We start from the raw sequence: 27827 nt of genomic DNA, 5'->3' as shown, positions 1-27827 counted from the left end.
CTGTATCTACTTAGCTTGCTCACAGCATATGCTAAGTCTGGTCTAGTACAACTAATAAGATACATCAAGCTACCAATAATTCTTGAGTATTCCAACTGGTTAACAAGTTCACCTCTATTCTTGGCTAGATGTTGACTTGTGTCAATGGGAGTTCTAGCGACATTGGAGTCATTTGCATTAAACTTCTCAAGAATTTTGTCTACATAGTGGGATTGACTTAAAACAAGTCCACTTTGAGTTCGTGTGATTTTAACTCCCAGAATCACATCCGCCAAACCCATGTCTTTCATGTCAAATCTTGCTTTTAGCATGTTCTTTGTAGACTTTATGAGTTTGTCAATGATTTTGTCATCAAATCTTGCAATTAGGCAGTGGTGCAACCAAACTGCTTGTGACAACAACAGCAGAAGTCATGATCGCAGAAACAACAGTGTTCATGGGTTGGGATTCCATTCTGAAATGTAATAGTGCAGGAACTGTGACAACCCTCATAATTACATATATCCGTACGATTTATTAATATTAATTAAGTGCTTAATGACTGTGCTGAATTACTTAACTGCTTTCTGATTTCTGCGTCATACTTACATGTGCTTGTTAACATACTAGTCTTGTGCAGAAAATTGACTAAATAGTCCTGTATGCTTTCCTAAGTGTTGGGAATTAAAAGTGTTACAAAAAGATACATAAAAGACACTAAACGGAATAACTTAGCACTTTAACGGAACGGTACCCAACTGAACAACCGGACATTACCCGGAACACTAAAATATTGCAAGAAGCATTGTTTTTATTTTTCTGAGCTAGTTATGGTTCCCGAACTCTTAAACTCCCTATATAAAGCATCCTACACACTAAACATTAGATATTACCTTTGAACTCCCACTAACTAAGTTAGTTACCATCTAAACACAATTTACCACACCCCCTTGTATTGTAACCGTCCCCTAGGGACCACCACCCCAAAGATTTGCCTAAATCTTACAAAAATCCCCATAATCTTGCATTGGGATTGTTTTGATATTGTTTTGTACTATAGGGGACAAGAAAACCAAAGGATAAAGGGTTATTTGGATATAAGAACCATCATAATCACCTACCATCTTCAACATCACACTCCTCTCTCTCCCTCTACAAAGCTTCGGCCGAAACCCCCCTATATGCCACCACCATTTTCCAATTCAATCCAACTAACCCAAGTGCACTACAAGGTGATACAAGGTGTATAACGAAGCTCGGTGTTCTCGGAATTTGGAGGACCTCTACCACAAGCCTTTATCCACTCATTTTCTCCATTGTTTCTTCCCTAGCTTTAAGCTAGTTGTAAGCTTCTTGTTAATCCTTATTTACTTCATGTTGTTTGTGGTTAATAGATATATTATGATGAAACATATGAACACTAAAAGACTTGAATCTTGAATCATGAAACATAAGCTTAAAAAAGATGAAACATGATGTAATATTGTTAGTATGATGTTGTTTGGTATATGTTGATGCTTGCTTGTTGGTTACTAGTAATATGATGATTGGTCATCATATGGAACTTGTTAGAGCATGACTAAAAGCATGGTTTAACAAGTTAGGAATGATTATGTGCTTTCATGAAATAATCATCTCCTAGACTAACATGAACTTGAAAGTAAAAATGATTTTTCTTACAAAGTAATAAACCTAGTGAACTAGTAAACTTGTAGATCTAAAACTTGTGAATGATTTTCCTAAATAAACCAAGTTTAAAAGACGGTTTTTGAAAGATCATGATCCTTACACTATTTTGGAAATAAAGTAAGTATATGGATACTAGTGACACGTGAAAATGTTGTAAATACATATTTTTGTAAAATATGTTCACAAGTTGTGAACATCTAAAAATCCCGAGAATGAGATTTTAAATAAAGTAAACACACTTTGGAGGGTAACTAAACCCACTAAACGCCTCACCAAGTTACTACGCGTTTTTATGAGACATCAAGTTCATGTTGGCTTGTAAATGGAATAGTTTGCTCTTGGTAAATTGTTGTTGATTGTTGAATGATTTTTTGGAAAAGAAAATGATATGCTTATTAGCATGGATGCCTCCTTTTACAAAGGAAACTATGGCGAAATTTTCTAAAAATTCCAACACATAGAAAATATTTTCTAACAAGTGTTACAAGTGTATTTTTAACTATGATCTTTCCACAAAAGTCAGAGTGTGACATTGAATTGTGTGGTATGTGATAGAAGTAGTGAGTAGATAAACCGTACGTAGGATACGTGTTATGCATGCACGAAAAACTGATTGTTATCTGTACCTTATTAGGACGTGCTTGATTTCTGATTATTAGAGTAACTAATCTAACCGAGCAAACCAAGGTGAGTTCACACTCTCTACAAGGCATGGGATTCCCAGTGGTTTGGGAATGGGTTAAAGAACTAAAATGGAACCTGCATATCCTCCATAGGTAGGATATGTACCGCCATCCTCCATAGGTAGGATGCCAATATTAATCCTATGTATTCTCTTTGGGTAGAATACGTACGTTCGTCCTCCTTATGTAGGACAATAACCTTAAAACTTACTAGACAAAAACTCTATCATTAAGTCCCTCATATTTATATCGACTTGATCGTCGGGCCAATGGCGAGCGAGTCATTAGTTAATAGCGCTAGTAGGGTTGACAAGCCTCACACCGTGCCGGTAGGACGGGCGTGTACATTGACTTAGGTCACAACTTACTTTCGTCAGTTGTCGATATGGTAACGGTCTAGTGGTTCACAATGGGAAGCCCCCACTGATCATGGGTATGGTTTGGGGAAAAACAAAGATACTGGTTAACTCGTGGTTTACGAAACAACTTATGGTTTTCAAACAAACTTTTAAAATTAAATAACCAACTGTGAACTCGCTCAACTTTGTTGTTGACTCCTTGTTACATGCCTTGCAGGTCTTTAGATGTTTATGGAGCTTGCACGAGGAGGAGAGGTCGTTGTGGGATATGGACTGTTATGTCCCATGCTTAACATTTGAACTTTATGAACTTATTGAACTTACGTTTTGGATTTACGTCTTATGCTTCCGCTGTTTAAATTTGAACTTGGTTAACTAGTTTTTGAACACCAATTATATTGCGTAGTTGGATTTTATCTATTTTAAATACATTGTTCAATATGATTGGTGGCTTGATCCTGGTCAGTCACGCCTCCACGCGGTGACACTCCGCTTGTGAATTTTTGGGGGGTGTGACAGATTGGTATCAGAGCCATTGGTTATAGTGAACTTGGTTTAAAAAAGGGAAAAGCTTTTTGACAAAACCAGACTATAACCTGTACAGTGCTCAACGATCCACAATGACGCTTCGCTCCACGTGCAAGACTCGACACAATAGGTGGTATGATTTATGTTTATATTGTCTGTTAGATAGTTCACATAGTGCATTAGTTAACGTGATAACTGCTATTTGAACCTTGTGTGTTTACTCTCTTCTGCCGTCCCACGCTTACGCACTTTCGCGACACTTTTCTCACTTACGTTGCTTCGTTGTGAAGATCATGAACGGATGCGGAGGACGTGGTGGTATCAACCTGACTCAAGCCCAGTTGACGGCTTTGATCAATGAACGAGTTGCTGAGGCACTCGCAGCAGCTCCAGCAGGAGGTCAACCTGCACAACCTCCTGTGTGCACGTTCAAAACATTCATGGATTGCGGACCTAGTACTTTCAGCGGCACAGAAGGAGCTGTTGACCTTCTTCACTGGTTTGAGAAGATTGAGTCTGTTTTTGAGATGTGTGAATGCCCTGAAGATCGTAGGGTGAAATTTGCTACTGGAACACTCGAAGGTGTTGCGTTAACCTGGTGGAAAGCACAGGTTCAACTGCTAGGGCTGGCGGTTGCTAATGCCACCCCATGGAACGACTTCAAAGATTTGATCAAAGAAGAGTACTGTGGTCATGACGACATCCACAAGCTAGAGGTGGAATTTTTCAATTTGAAGATGACGGGGTCTGAGATCGAGGCATACACAAAGAGATCGAACGCACTAGCTATCTTGTGTCCTACTATGGTGGATCCTCCTATCAAGCGTATCGAGCTGTACCTTAAGGGTTTGGTGCCAGAAATTCAGAGCCACGTGACCTCAGCTAATCTTGGCACCATTCAGCAAATCATCTGGTTGGCTCATCGTCTCACTGATCAGGCAGTCGAGCAGAACAGGTTGCCCAAGCGTATTAGCACTACTACTGCTTCTGATGCTCCCAGTGATAACAAGCGCAAGTGGGATGGAAATTCGGGCAAGGGTTCTACTTCAGTTCAGTCTCAGTCCCAGCAGCGGAAGACAGATGAGTACAGGAGTCCCAGTCAGCAGTCTTCTGGGAATCAAGGTCAGGGTGGATACAAGGGAAATCACCCTAAGTGCAATCGATGTAATTTGCACCACAGCGGGCCGTGCAACAAGGGTCGTTGTAAGAGATGTAACAAGCTAGGTCATGAAGCCTAGGATTGCAGGAGCTCACGTCCTGCGAATCAGAATCGTCAACAGCAGCCACAAGTTCCACAGAATCAGCAGCAGCAACAGCAGGGTAACAAGGGATGCTATCAGTGTGGTGCTGAAGGTCACTTCAAGAGAAACTGCCCCAAGTTGAACAAGAAACAGAACAACAACAACAATCAGGGGAACGGAAACAATAATGGAGGAAACAATGATGGCAATGGTGCCAAGGGGCGTGCGTTCGTGATTGGGCAGGGTGATGCAAGGAATGATCCCAACGTTGTGATGGGTAAGTTTCTTCTGGATGATTTCTTTGTTACTGCTTTATTCGATTCGGGTGCCGATACTAGTTATGTGTCCTTAAAAGTTAGTCAAATGCTTAAGCGCACCCCGACACTTTTGACCACCAAACACACGGTAGAACTAGCAAACGGTAAATGTCTTGAAGCCACACACATAGTTAAGGGTTGTAATCTTGTTCTCGCTGATCAGACCTTTTCTATCGACCTCATTCCTATCGTTCTGGGTAGTTTCGATGTTGTTATTGGGATGGATTGGTTATCTCATCAGCAAGCGGAAATTCTTTGCAACGAGAAGATTGTCCGCATCCCTCGTTCTGGTAAAGAACCCCTCGTATTTCGTGGCGACAAGAGTGGTGCTGTTGTGGGCATCATCTCTTTCCTTAAGGCCCAGAAGTGTTTACGAAAGGGCCACACTGCTATTCTAGCCCTCGTTTCTGATACATCCTTGGAAGAAAGGAAGATAGAAGACATACCTATTGTACGTGATTTTCCTGAGGTATTTCCTGAGGAATTACCTGGTCTTCCGCCTCATCGTCAAGTTGAATTTCAAATCGAGCTCGCCCCTGGAGCAGCGCCCATAGCTCGGGCACCTTATCGTCTAGCTCCATCAGAACTTGAAGAACTGTCCACGCAACTACAAGAACTCTTGGAAAAGGGTTTCATACGTCCTATCTCTTCGCCTTGGGGAGCTCCGGTGTTATTCGTGAAGAAGAAAGACGGTACCTTCAGAATGTGTATTGACTACCGTGAACTCAACAAGGTGACCGTGAAGAATCGTTATCCTCTTCCACGCATTGATGACTTATTCGACCAGTTGCAAGGGTCGAATTTCTATTCCAAGATTGACCTGAGGTCAGGTTACCATCAACTGAGAGTCCGAGACGAGGATATCTCTAAAACATCATTCAAGACTCGTTATGGGCATTACGAGTTTCTGGTTATGCCTTTTGGATTGACGAATGCACCCGCGGTCTTCATGGATCTCATGAACAGAGTGTGCAAGCCTTACCTGGATAAGTTTGTTATTGTATTCATCGACGACATCCTGATCTATTCTAAGAGTCAGGAGGAACACAAACGACACCTGAGACTTATTTTGGAACTCCTTCGAGCGGAGCAGTTATATGCCAAATTTTCGAAATGTGACTTCTGGCTTTGCGAAGTCCATTTTCTAGGCCACATGGTAAACGAGGATGGAATTCATGTGGACCCATCTAAGGTTGACTCGATCAAGAACTGGCCTGCACCCCGTACACCAACAAAAATCTACCAATTCTTGGGTTTGGCAGGATATTACAGAAAGTTTATCAAGGATTTCTCAAAGATTGTGCAACCTCTCACTTCACTGACTCAGAAGGGTGTCACCTATCGTTGGGGTGATGCACAGGAGTCCGCATTTCAGCACTTAAAAGACAGACTTTGTAGCGTGCATATCCTCCCATTGCCTGAAGGCACAGATGATTTTGTGGTTTATTGCGACGCTTCCATCCAAGGACTTGGTTGCGTGTTGATGCAACGTGACAAGGTCATTGCCTACGCATCGCGCCAACTTAAAGTTCACGAAAGGAACTACACTAGCACGACTTGGAATTGGGAGCAGTTGTTTTCGCACTTTTGATATGGAGACATTACCTGTACGGTACCAAGTGCCCCATTTACACCAATCACAGGAGTCTCGAGCATATCTTCAAGCAAAAGGAGTTAAACATGCGACAACGCCGATGGGTCGAGCTCTTGAACGATTATGAATGCGCTATCAAGTATCATCCGGGCAAGGCCAATGTTGTGGCTGACGCCCTCAGTCGAAAGGATTCTACACCTAAGCGTGTACGTGCGTTACAGCTTACCATTCACTCTAGCCTTCCCGCTCAAATATGAGATGCTCAGGTTGAAGCGTTGAAAGCAGAGAACATCGGGGCTGAGTTCTTACGAGGATCGAGGCAGCGGCTAGAACAAAAGGAAGACGGTGCCTACTATGTAACAGGGCGCATCTGGGTCTCACTTTACGGAAACTTACGTGAACTTGTGATGGATGAAGCGCACAAGTCTCGTTACTCAGTACATCCTGGTTCGGATAAGATGTACCACGACCTAAATACTACATACTGGTGGCCTGGTATGAAAGCCAACATAGCAACCTACGTCAGTAAATGCTTGACTTGTGCTAGGGTCAAGGTCGAATACCAGAAACCATCAGGCCCACTTCAACAACCAGAGATACCTAAATGAAAATTGGAGCAAATTTCCATGGATTTCGTTACTGGTCTGCCTAGATCTCAACGCGGAAATGATACCATTTGGGTGATCGTGGATCGACTGACCAAGTCTGCACATTTTCTGGCTATCAAGGAAACGGATAAGTTTTCCACTCTAGCAGACGTCTACCTAAAGGAAGTAGTATCAAGGCACGGAGTGCCAACCTCCATCATTTCTGATCGTGACTCATGTTTTACATCTGAGTTGTAGCGAGCTTTGCACAAGTCCTTTGGTTCTCGATTAGGCATGAGCACGGCATATCATCCACAGACGGATGGGCAATCTGAACGCACCATCCAAACCCTTGAAGACATGCTTAGGGCATGTGTAATCGACTTTGGTAATGGCTGGGAGAAGCACCTCCCGTTAGTGGAGTTTTCGTATAACAACAGTTACCACACCAGTATCCAGGCCGCTCCGTTCGAGGCATTGTACGGACGGAAGTGCAGATCACCTCTTTATTGGGCAGAGGTTGGCGACAGTCAAATCACAGGCCCAGAACTTGTAGTAGATACAACCGAGAGGATTGCTCAGATACGACAACGAATGGCGGCAGCTCGTGACCGTCAGAAAAGCTATGCTGATAAGCGAAGGAAACCACTCGAGTTCCAGGTTGGGGATCGAGTGCTACTTAAAGTCTCACCTTGGAAAGGTGTAGTTCGTTTTGGCAAATGAGGCAAACTCAACCCGCGATATGTTGGACCCTTCGAAATCATTGAGAAAATTGGCAAGGTGGCCTACAAGCTTGTCACACCCCGATTTCCACGTGTCTCACTGGTGGGCCCGGTGGGGGATTACCGTGACGTAGTTGGCAACAATATAGTCAAACCACACAATTATTTGAATGCACAGCGGAAGCATAAAGATAAATATATTTCAACATTGAATGTAATATCAAAGTATCACCATTGTTGAAATAAAATCCACAGGGGATCAATAATAAGATAAAAATAATTGTTCAACAGACGTAGGCATCTTAAGCTTATGAGACTCTTTTATTGATGCTAAGGAGAAATATCCAGCCCATTACGCTTAGTACCTGCATTTAGTCTTTTTGGGAAAATACGTCAGTTTACACATGTAAATACATTCAACCGACACTTTTGTAAAATGTTTAATAAAATTGATTTGAATGCACAAGGCACAAACTCTTATTAACTTGGGAAAATTTATAATTAAATCTTGTAAAGAATTACATGTTTACTATGCGTTCGGTCGCCCGGGTCGTGCCGGGTTAAAGTTTAATAGACACACCACATAGCATAAAACCGTGGCAGGAAAACCAATTGCTATACCTTTATAGTCATGGACATAATGTCGGGTGTACGCCTACACCCGGATGTCAAGGTCGTGGCCATTTGGTAAAATGCTGCCAAGGATATCCGGGATATGGTCATTAAGCTCCCAAAGGCGTAAAGCCAACAAAACAATTTTTAAACGGGTCACATTGATAATACCCAACTACTAATGAGTTGGGGTCAATTGCCCGACCAAGCGGTATTTTAGATACCGTAACCCAAGCCCGTATAACGGAAAATAAGTTAAAAGTATTTACCTTTGCAAGTATAAATCCTTAATTGAATAAATTGCAAATAGCTTTTACTGGTCTCCTATTCTGGAACGAAGGTTTAAAATAACCTATTAGAATCCTAACGGGTCTTTAATTTAGCCGTAGCTTAGACCGGTCAGTTTCAAAGGATAATTACGGTTTAATCGCGTGAAAGGCGAAAACCGGGAATGGAATGTGATTTGGACCCAACAAGTTTGAAGACTTGTTTTATATGGGTATATTAACCACACTCTGGATTTTGGGGTCAAAACCATATGGTTTGACTCGTTTTCGGCTAGTTTATGTAAACTAGTTACATAAACTGAACCGTGCGCGCAAAAGGCGCAACGGGTAACCGCAGGGGTCCTACACAGGTTTCCAAAGTCAATATGCTTTAAAGAGGTTGTGGTATCAGTAGGATACCTTCCATAATGCCCGTAACGAGTTTAAGTTCATATTATGCCCCGTAGGGGTGTTTCGGTCTTTTTAAAGATTATAAAAGACGTTTCTGAGTTCTACAGGAAATCTGAGCTTCCCGAACAGTTTATAAAGTCCAAAATACTTTATTTATTGTTTAAAATCAGTAGCAACTGGAATCGGGTCAAAAGACCTTGTAGAACTCAAGTTATGTCCGAAAAGGGTATATTCGGTAATTACCGAACCGATGCCATAACCGCAGGTTATGAGCAGGCTAAAAATAATTAAAAATCTTTAAAAATCCCAAAATATTATTTTACATCAGTGTGTAAAAGGTTTGGTGTCGAAATCTGGGTTTAGATAGGCGTTATGCTAATTGCGCTATTTAATTACTAAAGTTTCCGTAATTTGCGCTATTTAGCATAACTCCTATTCTGGACCTCGGATTGACGTGAAATTTTAGGGACATGTTTAGAAATCAGTAACTAAGATAATGGTCCTTTCACATGTCCGAAATTCTCATTTTAAATTAAAAAGGGCGTTACGGTCAACTTTTAAGCATTTAACGGAAAGGTGTAGAAGACTCGGACAAATAACGAACCGGTCACAGAGGGTTATACCATCATGTAACATGGTCTTAAGAGAGTCCTAAGGCATATCTAAATCATACTTTAACGGGTCAGAACTGAAGTCAAAGCAAAAGTCAAAGTTTTGCGACTTTAGGCTCCGAACCGGGTCAAAACAGTAAATGGTCGGATCAAACAAGCTTAGACTAGTTAATATACTTATTATCATGTTTTATGAGTGTTAAAACAGGTTACACACCATCTACATTACTGATTATGCATAAAATCGCAAAATAGCATTTCTGTTGACTTTTTCTAAGCACGTTTGACTCGACATTCGGACTAGTTAGAGTGGGAATCAGAGGGTGCCCTTTTAGGGGTTTAAAGCCCACATGATTACCAACGTATAACTACCTTTGATTCGACAAAACACTGGACCATTTGTGATTTATCGCAAAGTCAATCGTTAATTACGACGGATTGACTTTTAAGCTAAACTATGCAAAAACTAAGCCACAAAAGGGTAGGCATACTTACAGAAGCTTGGTGCACGACTAGAGATTTTAGAGGAATGCTTTGGAGCTCCAGAAGTGAACTAGAAGGCAGGTTTGAGGTGTGTTGAACATTGGTGCAATGCATTGCCTTTTCTAGTGAATTATGGTGCCCAAGATCATTACAACTCATCCTACAATTGCTCATGGATGATCAGCAGGTGTCCTATAGTGCTAGGGGACATGTAGAGGGCGCCCATGCTTCAATTAATGTACACAAGATCGTTCACAAGCTCAAACAGTGAATCTGCCCATGTTTTCTGCATCTGGCACTCTCACGCGGCCCGCATTAGGATTCAGGCTAGGCTTACGCGGGCCGCCTGAATCCTTAAGTCAGTAAACGAATCTGCAGGTGGCTCGCGGCCCGCGTTAGCTTGCTTGATTCTTTAACGCGGCCCGCATTAGACTTGATTTTCAAGATTTTCATATCTTTTGCAATCATTAACCTGACCTTTCGGTTTCGAAGGGGTAACTTTGCGATTTGGCCCTCGATTATTTACAAACAAGGGCCTCATGACTTTTACCCGCGTTGTTAAGCCCTCGGTTAGATTAATTACTATCCGAAAAGCCTTAACTTTTATTGTTGACGCTTTTAACCCCTCACATACGAATTTGATCATAACTTTCTCGTTTTAAAACGGAACTTCGCGAAATTTATATCGTATATTCTAGTGAGCGTATTTTACTGTTACAAAGTCTCGGGTTCGTCAAAGGATCACTCAGAGGTATAAATTAAACATGTTGACACATTTGACCCCAGTAGTTTGTAATCTCTCACTTTCTTCCGCATTTCGCTCCGTACGATCCATGATTTTCGTTTGAAGGTACGAGCATCACTTAGGGTTACTATACAGTATATTTACCCCTTGATGACATTTTTAACCCCCGAATTTACATACTTTCAAAGTTTGTCAACTTTAGTCCTTTATTTAATGTTTAATACCGCGCGTAAACTCATGACACGTGTCAACACATTATTGGACACAAAATTTCGAGGTGTTACATCCTCACCCCCTTAAAATAAATCTCGACCCGAGATTTACTGAAACAAATAAGGGTATTTTTCTTTCATCGTGGATTCAACCTCCCACGTGAATTCGGGACCTCTACGGGCATCCCATTTGACCTTCACAATAGGTACATGCTTCCTTCGAAGATTCTTTACCTGTCGATCTTCAATCGACAAATGTTTTTCCACAAATTTTAAGCTCTCATCTATATGCACATCTGTATGGGGTATTACCAGTGATTCATCGGCGAAGCACTTCTTCAGATTGCAGATGTGGAACACGTTGTGAATTCCATTGAGCTCTTCAGGTAAGTTCAACTTATAGGCAACTGACCCGACACGTTCGATAACCTCGAAAGGTCCTATGTATCTCGAACTTAGCTTGCCTTTCTTACCAAAACGCATCACTCCCTTCCAGGGTGATACTTTAAGCAACACTTTTTCACCTACTTCGAAGTGAAAATCTTTACGCTTTGGATTTGCGTAACTTTTCTGCCTATCTCGGGCAGCTTTGAGACGGTCTCAAATCTGGACAATCTTGTCCGTCCTTTCGAAGACTATCTCTGGTCCTGATAATTGGACATCTCCAACTTCCGCCCAACACACGGGCGATCTACACTTTCTACCGTATAATGCCTCGAAGGGCGCAGCCTTAATGCTGGTATGGTAGCTATTGTTGTAGGAGAATTCGATTAATGGCAGGTTCTTATCCCAACTACCACCCAAATCGATTGCACATGCACGTAGCATGTCTTCCAACATCTGAATAGTACGCTCACTCTGACCGTCTGTCTGAGGATGGTAAGCCGTACTAAAATTCAAACGTGTGCCCAAAGATTGCTGGAAACTCTTCCAAAAATGTGACGTGTATCTAGTATCTCTGTCAGAGATAATAAACATAGGTATGCCATGCAAGGCTACAATCTTATCAACGTATAACTGGGCCAACATGTCGGAGCTATAAATCTCCTTGATGGGTAAGAAATGTGCTGACTTAGTCAGTCTATCAACTATAACCCATATTGTATCATTTCCTTTCCTCGTCTTGGGTAACTTGGTAATAAAATCCATAGTTACCATTTCCCACTTCCATTCGGGAAGTTCATGCTGTTGTAGCAAGCCTGACGGCTTTTGATGCTCAGCTTTGACTTGCGCACAAGTCAAGCATTTGGCTACATAAGCGGCTACAGACTTTTTCAAGCCTATCCACCAATAATTTGCCTTTAGATCCTGGTACATTTTATCTGCTCCAGGATGGACGGAGTATTTAGAACTATGGGCTTCCTGGATGATGACATCTCGAAGTCCTCCGTAAATTGGAACCCATATTCGTCCATTTAATCGTAAAATTCCGTCCTTGCTAAGAGTTAACTGCTCCTCAGTTACTCCTAGCTTTTCTTTAGGATAGTTAGCTTCCAACACAGCTTCCCTCTGTGCAGCTAACAACCTTTCAATCAAATTATTCTTCACTTCAATGCTCTTGGCATTGATTCGGATGGGTTTCACCCTTTCCTTTTGACTCAAGGCATCAGCGACTACATTCGCCTTGCCGGGATGATATCTGATTTCACAATCATAATCATTTAAAGTCTCCATCCAACGGCGCTGCCTCATGTTTAAATCCTTCTGATTAAACAGATGTTGAAGGCTCTTATGATCAGAATAAATCACAAACTTGATACCATACAGATAATGCCTCCACAGTTTTAGTGCGAACACAACGGCACCCAATTCCAAGTCATGGGTGGTGTAATTCTTCTCATGCACTTTTAACTGTCTTGAAGCATAGGCAATAACCTTGCCTCTCTGCATAAGCACACATCCCATGCCAGTGTGTGATGCATCGCAGTAAACTACGAACTCTTCGGTACCTTCAGGCAAAGTCAGTACAGGAGCGTTGCTCAACTTTTGCTTCAGAATATCAAAGGACTCTTGCTGCTTAGGGCCCCAAACGAACTTTACTTTCTTCTTGGTCAAGGAAGTTAGGGGCGCAACAATCCTTGAAAAATTTTCAATGAAGCGCCTGTAATATCCTGCTAACCCCAGAAAACTACGAATCTCTGTAGGCGTCTTTGGCTCCTGCCAATTCGTGATGGCTTCCACTTTAGCGGGATCCATTGGATACCACGCTCGCTGACAACATGTCCAAGGAATTGGACTTCTCGGAGCCAGAATTCGCACTTAGAGAATTTGGCATAGAGTTTCTCATGATGCAGGAGTTTGAGAATACAGCAAAGGTGTTTCTCATGGTCAGCTTGGTTCTTAGAGTAGATAAGAATGTAGTCGATGAAAACGATGACGAATTTGTCTAAGTACGGCTTGCAAACGCGATTCATGAGATCCATGAACGCAGCCGGTGCATTAGTGAGCCCAAAAGGCATCACTAGGAACTCATAGTGACCATAACGAGTCCTAAATGCTGTTTTATGTACGTCTTCATCTCTGACTTTCAGTTGATGGTAGCCTGACCTCAAGTCAATCTTCGAGAAATAACTTGCCCCTTGTAACTGATCGAACAAATCGTCGATCCTCGGCAAAGGATACCTATTCTTTATCGTGACTTTGTTAAGCTCGCGATAATCGATGCACAGACGCATCGATCCGTCCTTCTTCTTGACAAACAGGACTGGTGCTCAACAAGGAGACGAACTAGGCTTGATGAAACCTTTAGCTAGCAGTTCATCCAGTTGTGTCCTTAACTCTTTCATTTCGGTTGGTGCTAACTTGTAAGGTGCTCTAGCAACAGGTGCTGCTCCAGGGATGATATCAATCCTGAATTCCACTTGCCTATCTGGTGGCAAACCAGGTAGATCTTCAGGAAAAACTTCTGGGTATTCAGAAATGACGGGGATGTCTTCTATCTTCGGCTTAGGCTCATCAATAATCACTTGTGCCATGTAGATGACACAACCCTTCTTTAAACATTTTGAAGCTTTGAGCATAGCCACATGCTCAGGTAATCCATACTGGGTATCTCCCCGAATGGTATGCGATTCACCAGACGGAGTCTTTATCACCACTTGCTTTCTGTTGCAGACGATTTGGGCCTGGTTGTGAGATAACCAGTCCATACCCAATACTATGTCAAAACCGGCCAATTTAAAGGGAAGTAGAGATAGAGGAAAAGAGTGGTTCTTAATGGATATAACACATCCATCTAACACAGTAGGGACAGTTTCTATGGTGCCATCTGCTAACTCTACCTCATAGTTTACACTCAAGGTTTTGACAGGCATATTCAGCAATTTGCAAAATTTATGATCTTCGAAAGACTTATCAGCGCCTGAATCAAAAAGTACTCTTGCAAAGATATCATTTACAAGAAAAGTACCTGTGATCACGTTATCATCTTGCACAGCTTCTTTCGCATCCATCCTAAAGACTCTTGCATTAGTCTTCTTGGCCTCTTCAGGTTTCTTGGCGTATTTAGGGTAGCTGGTTTTAATGTGCCCCTTCTCATTGCAACTGAAGCAAGTTGCATCCTTCAGCATTTTGCAATCCAAGGTCTTGTGGTCCTTGGACTTGCATATCCCGCAGGCAAATGACTTTGACTGAGTCTGCGAGTTCGATTCGAGTCTACACTTTCCAAAGTGTTGTTTCTTGCAAATCTTGCACTTGGGCTTCTCACCGGATTGTTGCCCATCTCTCCTTGACTCAGACCGTCTCTTGTTGTCACTGTTCCCACAGTGCTTCTTGCTCGACCTTCGTGAAGTATCATCTTCACGTTTCCTCTTCTCAGCCTCTTTGTTCCTCAGAGATCTTTGTCTGACCGCATCCAGAGTGAGGGACAAAGATATGTCGGCTACAGATCTAAAGGTCGCTGGCCGAGAGGCCTTCACGCTTGCCTTTATTTCGGGGGCTAAACCACCGATAAAACGAGCTATTCTCTTTGGTTCCGGGGTTACTAGATACGGAACCAACCGGGACATTGTGTTGAAGCTCGTGAGGTAAGCTTGACAGTCAAGGTTTGTCATAACCAACGATAGGAAGTCGGACTCGATCTTTTCAACCTCATGTTGAGGGCAGTAATTTTCCTTGATGAGAGAAATGAATTCCACCCACGTCATGCTATACAAAACAGCCTTCCCCGAGGCCTGAACCAACGACCTCCACCAAGCCAGGGCTTCGCCCTTGAATGATTGCGAAACAAACTTTACCATGTCTCTCTCTGCACAACCACTGATGTCTACCACGGTGTCCATCTCGTTTAACCAAGTCATACAATCTACCGCGCCTTTCTCCCCAGTGAAATCTCGGGGCTTGCTAGATACGAAATACTTGTAGGTGCAACCTCTGGCGCGAGATGCATCAGTAAACACTTTTTCCTTAGGACGAACACTGTTTTCATTGGATGAGTGTTTATCGTCGTCCTTTTTAGGCTTAGACGGAGTCGAGGGTGGTTTGCTGTGAGATTTTGAGTGGGTTTTCGGCTTTGAGTGTGGTTTAGATATGGTTCTGCTCCGGGACTCAGTGTACTCTTCGTATTGTCGATCCAAGGCTGCCTTAACAGCGTCGTCGACAAAAGCTTTCAATTCCGCGCCCGTGATATGAATTTGGGCATTATCATTTTCATCTTCTTTCGTATGACTATTCACTTCATTTGGGTCAGCCATTGCAACTTGAATCTGCTACAGAAGATGATGACAAAGTTTTAGGAGTTTATTATGGAATCGTCTTTTATGGCAATTCATTAACCATGGTAAACATAGACCATATCCGGTTAATTTGTTACTCACTTTTATTTAGGATTTGGATATAACTTATCCTATTTACAAAATAATATTGTTAATGGCACAAAAGCCTGGTCACAAGGACGTTTTTATTATATAAGCCGGGATTACGGAGAATCAAGGCATGGAGGTTTGAACCGTAGTCCTTTTACCTCTTCTGACAGGGAGTTATAGACTACCACTGCCTTTTGTCTTATATGACAATAAATACGGCCCGTAGGCATTACATCACTAATGGATGTAAAAATAGTTTGGCCCGTAGGCACTACATCGCTAATGAATGTTTAATAAATGATCATCTTTATTGACGATTTAACCCATGATTTACAAATCATTAATTTGGGCTTTGGAATCCTTAAAAGGATTCTTATATAAGAATGACGCGTGCGATTTTAACGAATCACATCTGCCAAGAACGTTAATATGCTTACAGCGGTTAACTGGAGATCTGAATTCTTTAATTAGGTCTTACCATCTTGGCCGGGTCTTATAATGACACCTGGCTAGGTTTCACCATTAAGATTCTTTATTTAGGCAGATTAATTTAAAAAGGAATGATTTTTGATTTATTTCATATATAATAACAAAAATGAAATTTATAACATAACATTCCATTAATTATAACAATGATTACACGCTGCCCTAAACGGGACTTTTTAAATACATAAATACCTACGCAGAGGTTTACAGAAAACAAGTCCACGCAGGGACCAAATACATAGATAGATGTCCGCGCAGGGACTAAAAGATAAGTCCACGCAGGGACTGAAAGTAATTGTCCGCGTAGGGACTAAACATGATAAATATCCACGCAGGGACGAAAATACTCTAAACAAATGTCCTCGCAGGGATTTTGCTTGTATTAGTAAATACTGTAATACATAAAGAGACTAATGATCTCGTTTCTTCCTTCCTTTTAGTAGGTTTGCTAGGCCTTTAAGGAATCCACGATTACTCTTACGTTCTTGTTCGAAGTCTCGTTCCACTCGGTTTAGACGGTGGAGGATTTCTTCTTGCTCCGGTGGAGAAAAACGTGGCTGCTGCGACGGTTGCTGAACCGGAGGTCTAGGAGGTATTGGATACCCATGAGCTGAGTAATCTGGTCTCCAAGAGGTTCCATGGAGGGCATTGTAATTAGCCGCTACCACGTATGGATCGGCATCATAGTTATAGTTGTAGTGCGTGTGAGTCGGCTGCTCAAATGGATTGTATGCGGTGGAACCGCCATATGCTGGTATAGGGTTATCATAGCCGAAAGGTGGCGGAGGTGGTGCAACTGGTGCAGAATTCACCTCTGCAGGGTGACCCGAAGGTTCCCCTAGTTGTGGTTCTTCAGGCACTGGCGGAAAGTGACTCGCACTCGAGTGGCGAGGGGTGCTAAAATGGAATTCCCCTCCTCGGTGGACATCCGCGCGCCTGATCTTCTACGCCTTGGCGGATCAGGAAGTACTGGTTGAACTGGTGGCGGTGGAGGCGGTGGCGTAACTGCCACAAACCGCGAATCCTCAGAAGGATCCTATTGTTGCTGTTGGTCATGATGCGAGAAATGATGAGATGGTGTGAAGTACCAATTACATTGGTCAAACCTCGCCTGATAACTATCGGGACCTTGATAGGGTGTTCCATGAAAGGATGACCCATCAGAGATCTCGATTGGATGATTGGGAGTACCTCTGGCAGGTTCTATGGGATCCGTGTCTTCATCCATATCTACCGCGTTATCTTCAGAGAAGTGATGCTCTGGTCCCAAAGGGTTATAACCTATTGGTTCTTGGACATAATCCGCTGGGTTGAATTGTCCTACGAAGGAAGGAGAAGGATCGCCATAAGAACGGTGCGAAGCAGATCGCTGGAGAGGTATAAATGAAGGTTGAGGGTTATTGGGTTCATTTTCTGAGTTTGGTCCAAACGAGTGGCGGTATGAAGGTGTTGAACTGTGCGAGGTAGAATGTCTAGCAGGTTCAAAGAGATTCCGTCTACGCCTCTGTGGTTCTTCACTCCTTGTACTGGAAGGAGCTCGCATGTTCGAAGGTCCGGCCTCGTGATCATTGTGGGTAGTGATCGTCCCTTTGCCTCTTCCTCCTCTTCCTCTTCTAATTGCTGGTGGCATATTTCCTGCTTTCAAAACTTTAAATCACAATAAACAATAAAAGACAAACTGGAATAACAAGTTCGAATTTGTCCTATATTCTTGTCTAGACTCAAGTATGTGCAATTGTGTCACTGAGATTAAACACATATAGATAGTGTTTAATTCACTCAATGTTGGCTCTGATACCAACCTGTCACACCCCGATTTCCACGTGTCTCACCGGTGGGCCCGGTGGGGGATTACCATGACGTAGTTGGCAACAATATAGTCAAACCACACAATTATTTGAATGCACAGCGGAAGCATAAAGATAAATATATTTCAACATTGAATGTAATATCAAAGTATCACCATTGTTGAAATAAAATCCACAGGGGATCAATAATAAGATAAAAATAATTGTTCAACAGACGTAGGCATCTTAAGCTTGCGAGACTCTTTTATTGATGCTAAGGAGAAATATCCAGCCCATTACGCTTAGTACCTGCATTTAGTCTTTTTGGGAAAAATACGTCAGTTTACACTGGTAAATACATTCAACCGACACTTTTGTAAAATGTTTAATAAAATTGATTTGAATGCACAAGGCACAAACTCTTATTAACTTGGGAAAATTTATAATTAAATCTTGTAAAGAATTACATGTTTACTATGCGTTCGGTCGCCCGGGTCGTGCCGGGTTAAAGTTTAATAGACACACCACATAGCATAAAACCGTGGCGGGAAAACCAACGGCTATACCTTTATAGTCATGGACATAATGCCGGGGGTACGCCTACACCCGGATGTCAAGGTCGTGGCCATTTCGTAAAATGTTGCCAAGGATATCCGGGACATGGTCATTAAGCTCCCAAAGGCGTAAAGCCAACAAAACAATTTTTAAACGGGTCACATTGATAATACCCAACTACTAATGAGTTGGGGTCAATTGCCCGACCAAGCGGTATTTTAGATACCGTAACCCAAGCCCGTATAACGGAAAATAAGTTAAAAGTATTTACCTTTGCAAGTATAAATCCTTAATCGAATAAATTTCAAATAGCTTTTACTGGTCTCCTATTCTAGAACGAAGGTTTAAAATAACCTATTAGAATCCTAACGGGTCTTTAATTTAGCCGTAGCTTAGACCGGTCAGTTTCAAAGGATAATTACGGTTTAATCACGTGAAAGGCGAAAACCGGGAATGGAATGTGATTTGGACCCAACAAGTTTGAAGACTTGTTTTATATGGGTATATTAACCACACTCTGGATTTTGGGGTCAAAACCATATGGTTTGACTCGTTTTCGGCTAGTTTATGTAAACTAGTTACATAAACCGAACCGTGCGCGCAAAAGGCGCAACGGGTAACCGCAGGAGTCCTACACAGGTTTCCTAAGTCAATATGCTTTAAAGAGGTTGTGGTATCAGTAGGATACCTTCCATAATGCCCGTAACGAGTTTAAGTTCATATTATGCCCCGTAGGGGTGTTTCGGTCTTTTTAAAGATTATAAAAGACGTTTCTGAGTTCTACAGGAAATCTGAGCTTCCCGAACAGTTTATAAAGTCCAGAATACTTTATTTATTATTTAAAATCAGTAGCAACTGGAATCGGGTCAAAAGACCTTGTAGAACTCAAGTTATGTCCGAAAAGGGTATATTCGGTAATTACCGAACCGATGCCATAACCGCAGGTTATGAGCAGGCTAAAAATAATTAAAAATCTTTAAAAATCCCAAAATATTATTTTACATCAGTGTGTAAAAGGTTTGGTGTCGAAATATGGGTTTAGATAGGCGTTATGCTAATTGCGCTACTTAATTACTAAAGTTTCCGTAAGTTGCGCTATTTAGCATAACTCCTATTCTGGACCTCGGATTGACGTGAAATTTTAGGGACATGTTTAGAAATCAGTAACTAAGGTTATGGTCCTTTCACATGTCCGAAATTCTCGTTTTAAATTAAAAAGGGCGTTACGGTCAACTTTTAAGCATTTAACGGAAAGGTGTAAAAGACTCGGACAAATAATGAACCGGTCACAGAAGGTTATACCATCATGTAACCTGGTCCTAAGAGAGTCCTAAGGCATATCTAAATCATACTTTAACGGGTCAGAACTGAAGTCAAAGCAAAAGTCAAAGTTTTGCGACTTTCGGCTCCAAACCGGGTCAAAACAGTAAATGGTCGGATCAAACAAGCTTAGACTAGTTAATATACTTATTATCATGTTTTATGAGTGTTGAAATAGGTTACACACCATCTACATTACTGATTATGCGTAAAATCGCAAAATAGCATTTCTGTTGACTTTTTCTAAGCACGTTTGACTCGACATTCAGACTAGTTAGAGTGGGAATCAGAGGGTGCCCTTTTAGGGGTTTAAAGCCCACATGATTACCAACGTATAACTACCTTTGATTCGACAAAACACTGGACCATTTGTGATTTATCGCAAAGTCAATCGTTAATTACGACGGATTGACTTTTAAGCTAAACTATGCAAAAACTAAGCCACAAAAGGGTAGGCATACTTACAGAAGCTTGGTGCACGACTAGAGATGTTAGAGGAATGCTTTGGAGCTCCAGAAGTGAACTAGAAGGCAGGTTTGAGGTGTGTTGAACATTGGTGCAATGCATTGCCTTTTATAGTGAATTATGGTGCCCAAGATCATTACAACTCATCCTACAATTGCTCATGGATGATCAGCAGGTCTCCTATAGTGCTAGGGGACATGTAGAGGGCGCCCATGCTTCAATAAATGCACACAAGATCGTTCACAAGCTCAAACAGTGAATCTGCCCATGTTTTCTGCATCTGGCACTCTCACGCGGCCCGCATTAGGATTCAGGCTAGGCTTACGCGGGCCGCCTGAATCCTTAAGTCAGTAAACGAATCTGCAGGTGGCTCGCGGCCCGCGTTAGCTTGCTTGATTCTTTAACGCGGCCCGCATTAGACTTGATTTTCAAGATTTTCATATCTTTTGTAATCATTAACCTGACCTTTCGGTTTCGAAGGGGTAACTTTGCGATTTGGCCCTCGATTATTTACAAACAAGGGCCTCGTGACTTTTACCCACGTTGTTAAGCCCCTGGTTAGATTAATTACTATCCGAAAAGCCTTAACTTTTATTGTTGACGCTTTTAACCCCTCACATACGAATTTGATCATAACTTTCTCGTTTTAAAATGGAACTTCGCGAAATTTATATCGTATATTCTAGTGAGCGTATTTTACTGTTACAAAGTCTCGGGTTCGTCAAAGGGTCACTCAGAGGTATAAATTAAACATGTTGACACATTTGACCCCAGTAGTTTGTAATCTCTCACTTTCTTCCGCATTTCGCTCTGTACGATCCATGATTTTCGTTTGAAGGTACGAGCATCACTTAGGGTTACTATACAGTATATTCACCCCTTGTTGACATTTTTTACCCCCGAATTTACATACTTTCAAGGTTTGTCAACTTTAGTCCTTTATTTAATGTTTAATACCACGTGTAAACTCATGACACGTGTCAACACATTATTGGACACAAAATTTCGACGTGTTACAAAGCTGAATCTACCGGCAGAACTCAGCGGAGTTCACAATGTTTTCCATGTGTCGAATCTGAAGAAGTGTCTGTCGGATGAAACCCTCATAGTTCCTCTCAAGGAGCTCACTATCGACGATCAGCTGCGATTCGTCGAGGAACCTGTAGAGATTACTGATCGAGATGTTAAGGTTCTCAAGCGTGCCAAAATACCTCTTGTTCGAGTTCGTTGGAATTCCTGTCGTGGCCCAGAGTATACCTGGGAACGAGAAGACCAAATGAAACTCAAGTATCCCCAGTTGTTTAGGAAAAGTGCAACCACTACTGAGGCTGAAGCTACTGCAGAATTTCGGGACGAAATTCTAAATCAACGGGGGGATGATGTGACACCCCAGGAAAACCAGGAAACCACGCAACTTAACTAGCTTCCTCAGTAACCACGCGCTAAATTTCGGGACGAAATTTTCTTAACAGGGGGAGAATGTGACAACCCTCATAATTACATGTATCCGTACGATTTATTAATATTAATTAAGTGCTTAATGACTGTGCTGAATTACTTAACTGCTTTCTGATTTCTGCGTCATACTTACATGTGCTTGTTAATATACTAGTCTTGTGCAGAAAACTGACTAAATAGTCCTGTATGCTTTCCTAAGTGTTGGGAATTAAAAGTGTTACAAAAAGATACATAAAAGACACTAAACGGAATAACTTAGCACTTTAACAGAACGGTACCTAACCTAACAACCGGACATTACCCGGAACACTAAAATATTGCAAGAAGCATTGTTTTTATTTTTCTGAGCTAGTTATGGTTACCGAACTCTTAAACTCCCTATATAAAGCATCCTACACATTAAAAATTAGATATTACCTTTGAACTCCCACTAACTAAGTTAGTTACCATCTAAACACAATTTACCCCACCCACCTTGTATTGTAACCGTCCCTTAGGGACCACCACCCCAAAGATTTGCCTAAATCTTCCAAAACTCCCCATAATCTTGCATTGGGATTGTATTGATATTGTGTTGTACTATGGAGGACAAGAAAACCAAAGGATAAAAGGGTTATTTGGATATAAGAACCATCAAAATCACCTACCATTCTTCAACATCACACTCCTCTCTCTCCCTCTACAAAGCTTTGGCCGAAACCCCCTATATGCCACCACCATTTTCCAATTCAATCCCACTAACCCAAGTGCACTACAAGGTGATACAAGGTGTATAACAAAGCTCGGTGTTCTCGGAATTTGAAGGACCTCTACCACAAACCTTTATCCACTCATTTTCTCCATTGTTTCTTCCCTAGCTTTAAGCTAGTTGTAAGCTTCTTGTTAATCCTTATTTACTTCATGTTGTTTGTGGTTAATAGATATATTATGATGAAACATATGAACACTAAAAGACTTGAATCTTGAATCATGAAACATAAGCTTAAATAAGATGAAACATGATGTAATATTGTTAGTATGATGTTGTTTGGTATATGTTGATGCTTGCTTGTTGGTTACTAGTAATATGATGATTGATAATCATATGGAACTTGTTAGAGCATGACTAAAAGCATGGTTTAACAAGTTAGGAATGATTATGTGCTTTCATGAAATAATTATCTCCTAGACTAACATGAACTTGAAAGTAAAAATGATTTTTCTTACAAAGTAATAAACCTAGTGAACTAGTAAACTTGTAGATCTAAAACTTGTGAATGATTTTCCTAAATAAACCAAGTTTAAAAGACGGTTTTTGAAAGATCATGATCCTTGCACTATTTTGGAAATAAAGTAAGTATATGGATACTAGTGACACGTGAAAATGTTGTAAATAAATATTTTTGTAAAATATGTTCACAAGTTGTGAACATATAAAAATCCCGAGAATGAGATTTTAAATAAAGTAAACACACTTTGGAGGGTAACTAAACCCACTAAACGCCTCACCAAGTTACTACGCGTTTTTATGAGACATCAAGTTCATGTTGGCTTGTAAATGGAATAGTTTGCTCTTGGTAAATTGTTGTTGATTGTTGAATGATTTTTTGGAAAAGAAAATGATATGCTTATTAGAATGGACACCTCCTTTTACAAAGGAAACTATGGCGAAATTTTCTAAAAATTCCAACACATAGAAAATATTTTCTAACAAGTGTTACAAGTGTATTTTTAACTATGATCTTTCCACAAAAGTCAGAGTATGACATTGAATTGAGTGGTATGTGATAGAAGTAGTGAGTAGATAAACCGTACGTAGGATACGTGTTATGCATGCATGAAAAACTGATTGTTATATGTACCTTATTAGGACGATTTCTGATTATTAGAGTAACTAATCTAACCGAGCAAACCAAGGTGAGTTCACACTCTCTACAAGGCATGGGTGGTTTGGGAATGGGTTAAAGAACTAAAACGGAACCTGCATATCCTCCTTAGGAAGGATATGTACCGCCATCCTCCATAGGTAGGATGCAATATTAATCTTGTGTATTCTCCTTGGGTAGAATACGTACGTTCGTCCTCCTTAGGTAGGACAACAACCTTAAAACTTACTAGACAAAAACTCTATCATTAAGTCCCTCATATTTATATCGACTTATTCGTCGGGCCAATGGCGAGCGGGTCATTAGTTAATAGCGCTATTAGGGTTGACAAGCCTCACACCATGCCGGTAGGACGGGCGTGTACTAATGGATCTGGGCACTCAGTCAATGATGATAGACATTGACTTAGCGCACAACTTACTTTCGTCAGTTGTCGATATGGTAACGGTCTAGTGGTTCACATGGGGAAGCCCCCACTGATCATGGGTATGGTTTGGGGAAACACAAAGATACTGGTTAACTCATGGTTTACGAAACAACTCATGGTTTTCAAACAAACTTTTAAAACTAAACAACCGACTGTGAACTCGCTCAACTTTGTTGTTGACTCCTTGTTACATGCCTTGCAGGTCGTTAGATGTTTATGGAGCTTGCACAAGGAGGAGAGGTCGTTGTGGGATATGGACTGTTATGTCCCATGCTTAACATTTGAACTTTATGAACTTATTGAACTTACGTTTTGGATTTACGTCTTATGCTTCCGCTGTTTAAATTTGAACTTGGTTAACTAGTTTTTGAACACCAATTATATTGCGTAGTTGGATTTTATCTATTTTAAATACATTGTTCAATATGATTGGTGGTTGATCCTGGTCAGTCAAGCCTCCACGCGGTGACATTCCGCTTGTGGATTTTTGGGGGTGTGACAGCAACAATCAGTGATATAATATGTTTAAGTTTGTTAGTAATCTGAACACGAAAGAGAATCTGTAGAAAATAAAGAAAGCAAAAGAAAACACTCAATGCACCAGCTCACGTACATGGGATTTACTACGCAAACCGTGAGTATACTTGACCCTTTTTCCGCTTTAATGCACTTTTGGGTGTAACACGTATAATCTATCAAAAATCACAATACACACAATCAAACATATTAAATCACTTAATCCACAAAACATGCTATTTGTTGTGCTTAGGTTGTTTATGCTAGAATACTTTCATGCAATCTATTTATCATTAACTTAGCTAGCCCACCTTAACAATTATAGTGTTATAGGAGTAGCACACCGCCCGTAGGGGTACTGTTAAGTTATTATACTTTACAGTCTCGATCACTTCGGTGTCGAGGGATGCACATTATACTTTACGGTCTCGTTCACTTCGGTGACGAGGGATGCACATTATTCAGTGGACACTCGGGTTTGGCCTATAGTTATGCATGCTAGCTTCAACTTAGCATATAAATTACCATGTTGGATTTGAAACAATCTTTTATACGTATGCTATGTAACCAAACTTGTATACTCGTCAACTTTGTGTTCATATTATTTTAATACATGTTGCAGGAAACGTATATCGATGCTTGAAGAAATCTATTTAGCATGGATTTAGAAACGCACTTAAATTCTTTATTTGTAATTATAATGTTGTATTTGTTTAAGTTGTAATTGTTGTACTTTTCCATTTCAAGATAATGTAATCCTCTTTTAGTATGAAATGAAACATGATTTATTTAAATATTGTCACATTAACACGTTATGAAGTGTCGAGCAATCTCGTTTTCGTCTCACCCCGATGTTTCCACCATCGGTTGGGGTGTGACATCACCAACTTTATGTTGACCCTTTACTTTCACATATGTTTCAGGTACAAATCCATAATACTATTCAAGTATGCTTCACATAGGGGACGGACTTGGGCCTTACTTACTTTAAATTAAAAAGAACTACTTGTAATGTTATGTTTTGTTTTTAAAAACAATGTAATTCAATAAATTAAAGTAAGTTTAGTGCCATGTGTTGTGAACAATCTTGTAACGTGACTTCCCGGCATTTCAGCGACATGTTTCACGTGGTCGGGGTGTTATAACTTCATTTTTGGTTTTCATGTCCACATACGTCACAACAAAATGGTTAATCTGGGCGCATGATTCGTCACTTAAATGTAAGACCCTTATCATCATTTGATATTTCACATAACATATAGTGCATTTAAAATGCCATTATTCCAAAAACATCAATAAATCGACATTTACATACGTTTCATAGCCTTAAAAAAACGAGTTTACAACGTTTTAGAACCTTCTATTTTTACTCACACATACTTAAATTGTAAAGCATTAGTTCCATAGTTACAAAATTGGGCAAAACAACCCTAAAGAGTTTGGTAACTAAAGTCTTGATTTAGTTGCGGAAGCTTCATATACGTGTGTATTCGGTTCGTTCATTTGCTTGATCGCCACCCGTCTCTTTACAGAGTTACCTATAATAAAAAACACCCAAAAATGGTTAGTTAATGATAGTTTAGGCTGAATTGTATGAGTTCATGAGATAAATTCACACTACCAGCAACAAGATTCAACCAGTTAACCTGTCGCGTGCCGCGACGGGATGGTCTCTTTGGTGTCGCGTGACGCGACAAGGGTCGCGGGCCGCGACGGCTTAACCAGTTCAGCGTCGCGTGACGCGAGCACTATATTTCGATAGAATGTTCAGTTCCAGACTTGCATTGTCCAGCCTAACCTACTTTTACGAAAATGATCATAACTTGTTCATATTAGATCCGTTTTACGATCCTTTTCTTCCTACGTGGCCGTAATTCGACCCTCTATAACATGAATTCAAAACCCGACATCTGAATTTACAAAATTCTTAAACTTATGCTCTCAGCGTTATAATTAATTCCAAATTATTCGACCCGTTCCAATATAGGAACATTATATTTGGTTTATGACCTTCAAACTTTTATGAGAATGACATATATGAACATGTATATAATTATGAAGCGTTATACAGGAAATTTATACGATGTTATATATATGTGTATATATTTTATTCGACCCGTTCAACTTTAACTAGTTAAACGCATGTATCACGAATCCTTTAAATTAAATTCGCCATTTTCTTAGTCATACTCAAACCTGAGTTTATGACTCATACTATCAATAACCGTCTTTCGGCTAACGGCTATAACACATAATTATTCAAGTCGGACATGAATTTGATGTCTTTTTATTGTGCGACCTTCTCGGTTCGCATCAAGACAACAATTTGACCCGTTTCATTTCCTAGCGACATCCATCGCATTATTTTACCAAAGTTCATTTCTTTGGTTGTTTTGACCCGTTTGGTTTTCTTAACGACATCCGTCGCTTTATATTACCAAACAATCACCATTTGGGTCAACTTGACCTGTTTGACTATTATAGTGAAATCCATCATTTTTATTATCTTATCATAACTTCAACTCTTATTAATTTTGTTCGGTTTGTCTATACGGAATCCACCGTTTTGACACCCTTCAAACTTCATAATGATACATTTATCATTCAATAACAATTGACGTAATTTAATAACGAAATCTACGAAGCGCATAGCCACGTACCTTTAGAGCTTTCCTTTCAACCGATGGTCCATTCCACCTTGGTTACTAGACGATCCACCCAATTGCCTATAAAATCCAACTCAGACATATCGCTTAATATCCATAGTTCTATATTCAACTTTTAAATGCTTTCAACTAGCCAAATAAGTAATTATTTCATTATTCTCACTTATTTCAAGTTCATTCAAGCATTTTGTCGAACATCTTAAGGGCGTAATCCTTATAAGATTATTATCATGTTCATGGTTTACTAGTTAACCATATCAAAACATCAATTTCATACTAATATGACAAGAATACCATAAACGACACTTGAACTTGCATCATAACAATCAACTAACATCAATTATCACTATGATTCAAGTATCTATCACAAAACCCATATAACCCACTTATGATAAATCTTCAATTCACCAAGTTATAACATGAAATCATAAATTTCTCATC

Source organism: Helianthus annuus, chromosome 14, assembly GCF_002127325.2.
Source record: "Helianthus annuus cultivar XRQ/B chromosome 14, HanXRQr2.0-SUNRISE, whole genome shotgun sequence".
Classification (NCBI taxonomy): Eukaryota; Viridiplantae; Streptophyta; class Magnoliopsida; order Asterales; family Asteraceae; genus Helianthus; species Helianthus annuus.
The sequence above is the reverse complement of the archived record's forward strand: the minus strand, read 5'-3'. Positions refer to the sequence as shown.